At 41.1% G+C, this 7,745-nt stretch overlaps 1 non-coding gene across 1 annotated transcript; it reads right to left on the reverse strand.

Annotated features, from left to right (window-relative positions):
• Positions 1–5,020: 5,020 nt before the first annotated feature.
• Positions 5,021–5,126, reverse strand: LOC145127937 (small nucleolar RNA R71). Its single transcript, XR_013716541.1, has one exon. It is a non-coding gene; the product is annotated as a small nucleolar RNA R71 (small nucleolar RNA).
• Between the last annotated feature and the right edge of the window lie 2,619 nt (positions 5,127–7,745).

Below are 7,745 nucleotides of genomic sequence, written 5' to 3' on the forward strand. Positions count from 1 at the left end.
GTCACGCCTTAAATGTTTGCACATTTTTTTCCATGTCGATCTTCTTCTTAAAGATCCACTTACTTCCAACAACCATTTTGTTAGGAAGTAAGTCAACTAAGTCCCATACTTGATTGGCATTCATGGACTAAATTTCAGCTCTCATGGCTTCCAGCTATTTTTTAGATTGAGGATCTGCAGTAGCTACCTTGAAATCGATGGGTTCACATTGATCCATTAAGAATACTTCCTCTTTAGGAATGAAAATTCCAAATCTGTCAGGTTCCTGACGAGGTCTACTTGAGCGACGTACAATTGATGTGTTTTTCGGCATCTGAACTATGATTTTAGGTTCAACAATGATTTGTTGATTATCATTCTCAGCTAAAGGTTGTGCCTCTCGAATTTATTCGAGATCAATGGGGCTCTCACTTGCTTTATACAAGATACATTCATTTTCAAGGAACACTGCTTTCCGGGCTATGAACAGTCGGTTCTCTTCTTTCTGAAAGAAGTAATAGCCCATGGTTACTTTTAGGAATCCTATAAAGACATACTTTTGAAATTTGGGGTCAACCTTGTTAGCAGTCTCTTTTTTAACATACGCTTCACATCCCCAAATCTTTAAGTAAGACATTGATGGAACTCTTCCATGCCATAACTCATAGGGAGTCTTACTAACCTTTTTAGTTTGGACCATGTTTACAATTCAAGTTACGGTATCGAGCGAATGCGCCCAAAATGAATGAGGAAGGGAAGTATGACTCATCAACGATCATACCATATCAAGTAGAGTACAATTTCTCCTTTCTAAAACGCCATTATGATGTGGTGTTCCCAGTGGAGTGAGTTGTGATAATATGTCATAATTCTTAAGATGTTCATCAAAGTCATAACTTAGATATTCATTACCATGATCTGGTCGTATGGTTGTAATCTTTTTCCCCAGCTGATTCTGCACTTCATTTTGGTATATCGTGAATACATAAATGCTTCATGTTTGTGTTTCATGAGATACACATATCCGTATCTATTTAAGTCATCAATAAAGGTAATGAAGTATCTTTCACCGGTTCTAGTCATTATCCTAAAAGGTATACATACATCAGTATGTATGAGTCCTAACAGATCCGAATCTATTTCACCAACACCAGTAAAATGAACTTTGGTCATCTTGCCACATAGACATGATTCACATATATCAAAAGATTATGAGCATGTTGATTCTAAGATTCTATCTTTTTGAAGCTTAGCGATGTGAGTTTTGTTTATGTGCCCAAGGCGACATTTCCATAAATAAGTTTTATTTAAGTCCGACTTTGTTTTCTTGTATTTTAAGTTGTACACTGAATTGTCCTTTGGGTATAAACCATTTAAGTCAATTTCATATATTCCATTATTGGGACAAGTCTCAAAATAGAGCACATTATATTTAAACAAATATATGTTTCCAGAATATAAGTAAAAAATATAGCAAAAACCTTGTTCATACAAATGGAAAGTAGAGATAATATTCCTCCTTATATTACGTACATAACAATAATTGTTCAAAATAAGATTAAGACCATTTATAAGAAAAATATGATATTGACCTATCGCTTTGACATCTACTTGAGTTCTCTTTCAATATCGAATACCATTATTGTATTAATTTTGACAATCCATTTAACACAATAGTCTTCTTTGTGGTATGCTCACCAACAAAACTATTGGCATCTTGCCATATTAACCGAATGACTCCTTCAAAATTGATCCCTAAGACAACCTTACACCCACCTTTTCCAAATCTCTATTAGATTGCACAACCTTCTTAAATCGAATTATCTAATCAACCTTACATACACCCTCCTTATCTATTATTTATTGGATTGAATAGGTGATATGTGCATATTTGGTCATATATTTCGTGTATATTTTTAATACTTTTAGCTACAATTATGTTTATTTTAGGAAAAAAGATACTTATTATGTTTGAAATCTATTTTGTAGTAGCAAAGACATGCTCGGGATGAAAACGGAGCAAATGCGGAGCTGGAAGCATGAAAGAACGAGCCAAGACGATAAGAGACAAATAAAAAGCTTGAAGATGAAAGCCCACGATGTGGCCATTTCCTCCACGTCATGGCGATTGGAAAGTCCGCGATCATTAAGCAGACTTGGAGAACACACGTGGATTCAAAAGCCCACGACGTGGCACCTATCCCCATGTCATGGCGATCATATTTATGAAAACTATATATATCCGGACATTAGGTCGAATTTTGGAGGTTGGCTTGAGGATTAAACTAAGGTTTATGACTAAAAATCCTTAAAAAAACCTCCAGAAGTGAAGAATTCGATTTGCATTCAAGCTCTGAAGAGAACTGAAGAAAGATCATCACTAAATCATTCAGTTTGCTAGATTTAACCATGTCTTTTCTAGTTAACTTCGATTTATTACTTGTTTATGTTTTAGTTATCGGCTAATCATCCCATACTTATGTTTGTTGAAGATGAACCCGAATCTTATGTGTTGATTTCGATTATTGGATTATTTATGTTGATTTTACTTGTGTTTGATAATAAAAAACCCTTGCATGTTAAAGTTTTAGTTTTTATTGCTAATTTATCAAGTTCTGTGTGATAGATGGTCATTCTAATTGCATGAATTTGTTACCTAAATGTTTATGATCATTAAATAATTAGAACTAAGATTAATCATATCCTAGGGTTTAGTAATTAGAAGTTAATAACTTTAACTGTGTTAGAGAGCATAATTAATCATAATTTGTGTTTGGTTGCTTGAATTGATCAAAGGAAAGTAACTCTTAGAATTATCATTCATAGTCTAATTTGTGATTATATTGATTTTGTGTTTAACATGTGCTTGATCTATAACACCCCAATGATGAGGTACTTCTAATTTTCACTCTATAATTGAATTATATTGCATTTTGGTCCCTAAGTAAAAGAAATAGTGCAAAAAGGGTCCATAGTGGCACTTTGGTAAATTCGGGATTTGGGGAGTATGCTGAGTGTACGTGTGTATGCTAAGCGTACTAGGGCGCACCTTAGTATGTTGGGCGTACACCTCGTATGTAGAGCGTACGTGAAGATCATGCAACCCCTAATTTTTAGGGTTTTGGCCCTATATAAATGTCATTATAACCTCATGTCCCCTTCCTTCTTCAGCCATCCTCCGTGAGAACAACCCCCATGCAAACCCTTAGTGAAAGAGTGCCTTTTTGGAGCCCATTGGAGTGTTTAGAGGAGTTCTTGAAGGTGAAGAGTGAAGTGTGAAGAGCTTGGAGTTGGGAACCACCTTGGATTTGTGATTTCTACCTTGATTGCAAACTCCGGGAGGTATAAAGCTTGCAACTTTATCATTCAACCTTGTAGATCTAGACATTTCATTTCCATTAAGTTAATTTTGTCCCAAAATGGTGATTCTTGAGCATGGTATGTTCTTGACCCATTAAGTCGTCCTTTCAGACCTTGGAAGGGTCTTAAGTCATAAAAATGTGGTTTGGATGGTTAGTTTTGCTCCATGCATTCTTTAAAAGGCCTTAATGCATTAAGATGTTGTACTTTGGGGTATTAGGCACTTAATGGACATGCAAAGTCATAGAGTTGGAAACTTTATGACTCTATGGTATTTTAGCCTTAGATCTGGAAGTTAGACGTGAGAGATTAATGCATTAAGCTCTTAATGAGTTTTTGGGAAGACTGGGCGTACGCCCTGCGTAACCCGAGTACACAGCGCGTATGTAGTCAACCTCCCTGACGATGGTCAATGCTCGAGTACGCCCCACGTACGTGCCCTGAGTTGAATCGGCTGAGTTGACTCGACTGGGTTGACTCAGTTGGGTTAACTCAGCTGACTTGTTGATTTTGACCAGTTTGATTTTGACTTTGATCAAGGTTGACCAAGTTTTACTTAAGGGTATTTTGAGTATTTTGGATTGAGTTGAGAAATTGGCCTTTTGGTTGGATAGGTGTCGGTTAGAGCTGAGATTCGGAGTCGGGACATCATCAGCTATTGTCCAGACAGTGAGGTGAGTATTCCTCATTGTAATTACGGGTCGAAGGCACCAAGGCCGGCCCATTGGATTGATATCCTGGTTTACCATATGTTGTTATGTTGTAGTGATCTGTTATATTTTTATCCTAGTTTATAGGGTATTGTTATGCTGTAATGATTTGTAGATCTGTTTGTTTGTCTGTTGGCTGATTATATGTTTATATGTTATGTATATGTCGACATATTTTGAGTTGTGGTTGAGGATTTACTGCTTTGTGCGTGAGCCAATGGAATGGGGGCATTCCAACCCGATAGTTGATTGGGCCCGAGGGTATTCCATCCCGAGGATGATTGGACCCATTGTATGTTTGCATTCCAACCTGGGGTATTCCATCCCAAGGATGACTGGACCCGGAGGTTGACTGGGCCTGGGGTATTCCAACCCGATGGTTGATTGGACCCGACACGCTGTTGTATTTGTTATATGTTTGTATGTTGGTACTTTGACAGGACTCACTAAGCTGTGGCTTACTGTTTTAGTTGTTGTTTCAGGTACTTCTGATGATCGCGGGAAGGGGAAGGCGTGACCGTACACATCCTCTGTCTATGGCTTTATGATTTTGGGATACTTTGATATGGATAAACAATTTGGGAACAATGATTTTGTAAACATTTATGACTATGGGTTGTTTTTAAAAGTTTAAATTTGTTGAGATTTTATGGTTGTTTTTAAAAGTTTAAATTCTAGCTGACAGGGGTTTTGAGCTCAAGGGGGACATTCTATCAATGCTCAAGGACATACATTTTTCTAGGAAAGATTATGAAGATGCTTTCAAGCACATCAATGAAGTCTTGGACATTGCTAATTATTTCAATGTTCCAAATGTTTCAAGAGATGCAGTATTACTGAGAATGCTTCCCGTGACATTTACTGGAGATGCAAAGATATGGTTAAAGTAGTTAGCTCCCAGAATAAGAAGGACTTGGGACATCCTTTGTGAAGCTTTTATCAAGAAATTTAGTCCTACCTCCATGATATCTAAACAAAAAAAAAGATTGCTAATTTTCAACAAGAAGATGGAGAATCCTTATACGAAGCTTGGGAGAGATATAAAGGCCTTTTGAGAAATTGTCCTCAACATGACTTGAACATGTAACAAGAAGTCTCTATTTTCTATGATGGGATGAATGTTACAATAAGGAAACTCCTTTATTCTCAAGGACCAACGACAAAGAAAGAACCGACTACCATCAAAGAGTTAATCGAAGAATTTGCAAAGCACTTAAGAGAATACCACAATCCATGTGAAGAACTGTTATCCATTCCTGAGGATAGATGATCTTTTCAATCAGTTTCAGGGAGCATCTTAGTTCTCCAAGATAGACCTGAGGTCCGGATACCATCATGTCAGGGTTAGGTAGGAGGACGTGGAGAAGACCGCGTTCCGGACTCGTTACGGACATTATTAGTTCGTGCTGATGCCGTTTGGGCTCACCAACGTGCCGACAGTATTTATGGACCTGATGAATCGGGTATGCCGACCGATGCTCGATCGCTCATTCATCGTGTTCATAGATGATATCTTGGTGTATTCCAAGACCACAGAGCAGCGTTAGGAGCATCTTCGCGAGCTTTTGGGAGTTCTGAGGCAAGAACGACTTTATGCCAAGTTCTCGAAGTGCGAGTTTTGGTTACGAGAGGTTCAGTTCCTTGGACATCTCATTAACCAAGAGGGGATTTTGGTCGATCCGGACAAGATCGAGGCGGTTATGCAGTGGGAGGTTTCGAAGTCTCCCTCGGATATCAGGAGCTTTTTGGGATTGATAGGGTACTACCAGAGTTTCATACAAGATTTATCCAAGATTGCAGTACCCCTCACTCGTCTGACAAGGAAGGGGGTGGATTTCCGTTGGGGCCCTGAGCAGCAAACTACATTCGAGACTCTGAGACAGCGACTCTACGAGGCGCCAGTTTTGACACTCCCTAAGGGAGTTGAGGATTTTGTGGTGTTCTGTGATGCATCGATCACCGGATTGGGAGCAGTCCTCATGCAGAAGGGACGGGTGATAGCCAATGCTTTACGGCAGCTGAAGCCACATGAGTCGAGATATCCCACACTTGATCTGGACTTGGGAGCAGTGGTGTTTGCTCTTAAGATCTGGAGACATTACCTCTACGGGATCCGTTGTACCATATACACGGATCATAAGAGTTTGAGACACATCATGGATCAGCCGAACCTGAACATGAGGCGGCACAAGTGGCTGGATGTAGTCAAGGATTATGAATGCGAGATCCTTTACCATCCGGGTAAAGAAAATGTTGTGGCGGACGCCCTGAGTCGCAAGTCGGCTGGATCTTCTGTTCCAGCGACATGTATGAGGATATCTGTGGATTCTCCACTCGTGAGCTTGATTAGGGAAGATCAGGATGGGGGTGTGCGGCAGGAGAACTGGAAGCTTGAGAGGATCAGGAGCAAGATCACCCTATTTGTGCAGGATAGTCGCGGATTATTGACCCGTTGTGGTCGGGTATGGGTTCCGATGTCTGGTGGGGTCAGACAGATTGTACTGTAGGAGGCCCATAAGTCTCGCTTCTCTATTCACTCGGGGGCCACCTAGATGTACCGGGATCTGAGACTGAGTTACTGGTGGCCGTGCATGAAGAGGGATATTTCTTGGTACGTTGAGAGGTGCTTTACCTGCAGGATGGTCAAGGTCGAGCATCAGAGTCTGCTTGGCAAGCTGCAGCCTCTGGAGATTCCCATGTGGAAATGGGAGCAGATCACGATGGACTTCATCACCAAATTGTCGAGAACGACAAAGGGCTTCGACGCTATTTGGGTCATCGTGGATCGATTGACCAAGAGCGCCCATTTTCTTGCTATTCGGGAGAGCTCGTCGGCCGAGAAATTGGCTGAGGTGTACATTCGCGAGATCGTTGCTCGCCACGGGGTGCCGGTCTCTATTGTGTTAGACCGTGATGTTCAATTCACTTCCTGTTTCTGGTAGAAGTTCCATGAGGAATTGGGCACGCGGCTACATTTCAGTACAACATATCATCCACAGACAGACGGTCAGAGCGAGCGGACCATTAAGACCCTCGAGGGCGAGCCCGTGTTATTGACTTTGGTGGGAGCTGGGACTCCTATCTACCCCTTTCAGAGTTCTCCTACAACAACAACTTTCATTCCAGCGTTGGTGCTCCGCCATTGGAGCTATTGTATGGACGAAGATGTCGCACCCCAGTCTGTTGGGGTGAGGTTGGCCACAGGGTGATGGGCCGGACTCAGGTAGTTCTACAGACTACCGAGATGATCCAACAGATCATGCTGAGATTATAGACTGCTCAGAGTCAGCAGAAGAGTTACGATGACCGGCGCCGATCTGAGTTGGAGTTTCAGATTGGTGATATGGTACTACTGAAGGTCTCACCCTGGAAGGGTGTGATCCGTTTCAGGAAGAGGGGAAAGTTGGGTCCCAGATACATTGGGCCATTCCGGATCATTGCCAGGGTTGGCAAGGTGACATATAGACTAGATCTCTCGGAGGAGCTCAGTCAGATCCGTAGCACATTCCATGTTTCGCAGTTGCAGAATTGCGTATCGGATGAGGGGGCGATTGTGTCATTGGATGATATTCAGGTTGATGAGCATCTGGATTACGTTGAGAGGCCAGTGGCTGTTCTGGAAAGGAAGGTGGAGATTCTGCATAACAATGAGATACCTTTGGTAAAGGTACAATGGGAGCATCGGAGGGGATCCGA

The sequence above is a fragment of the Lactuca virosa genome, chromosome 7 (genome assembly GCF_052849685.1).
Source record: "Lactuca virosa cultivar CGN04683 chromosome 7, Lactuca_virosa_CGN04683_v6, whole genome shotgun sequence".
Lineage (NCBI taxonomy): Eukaryota > Viridiplantae > Streptophyta > Magnoliopsida > Asterales > Asteraceae > Lactuca > Lactuca virosa.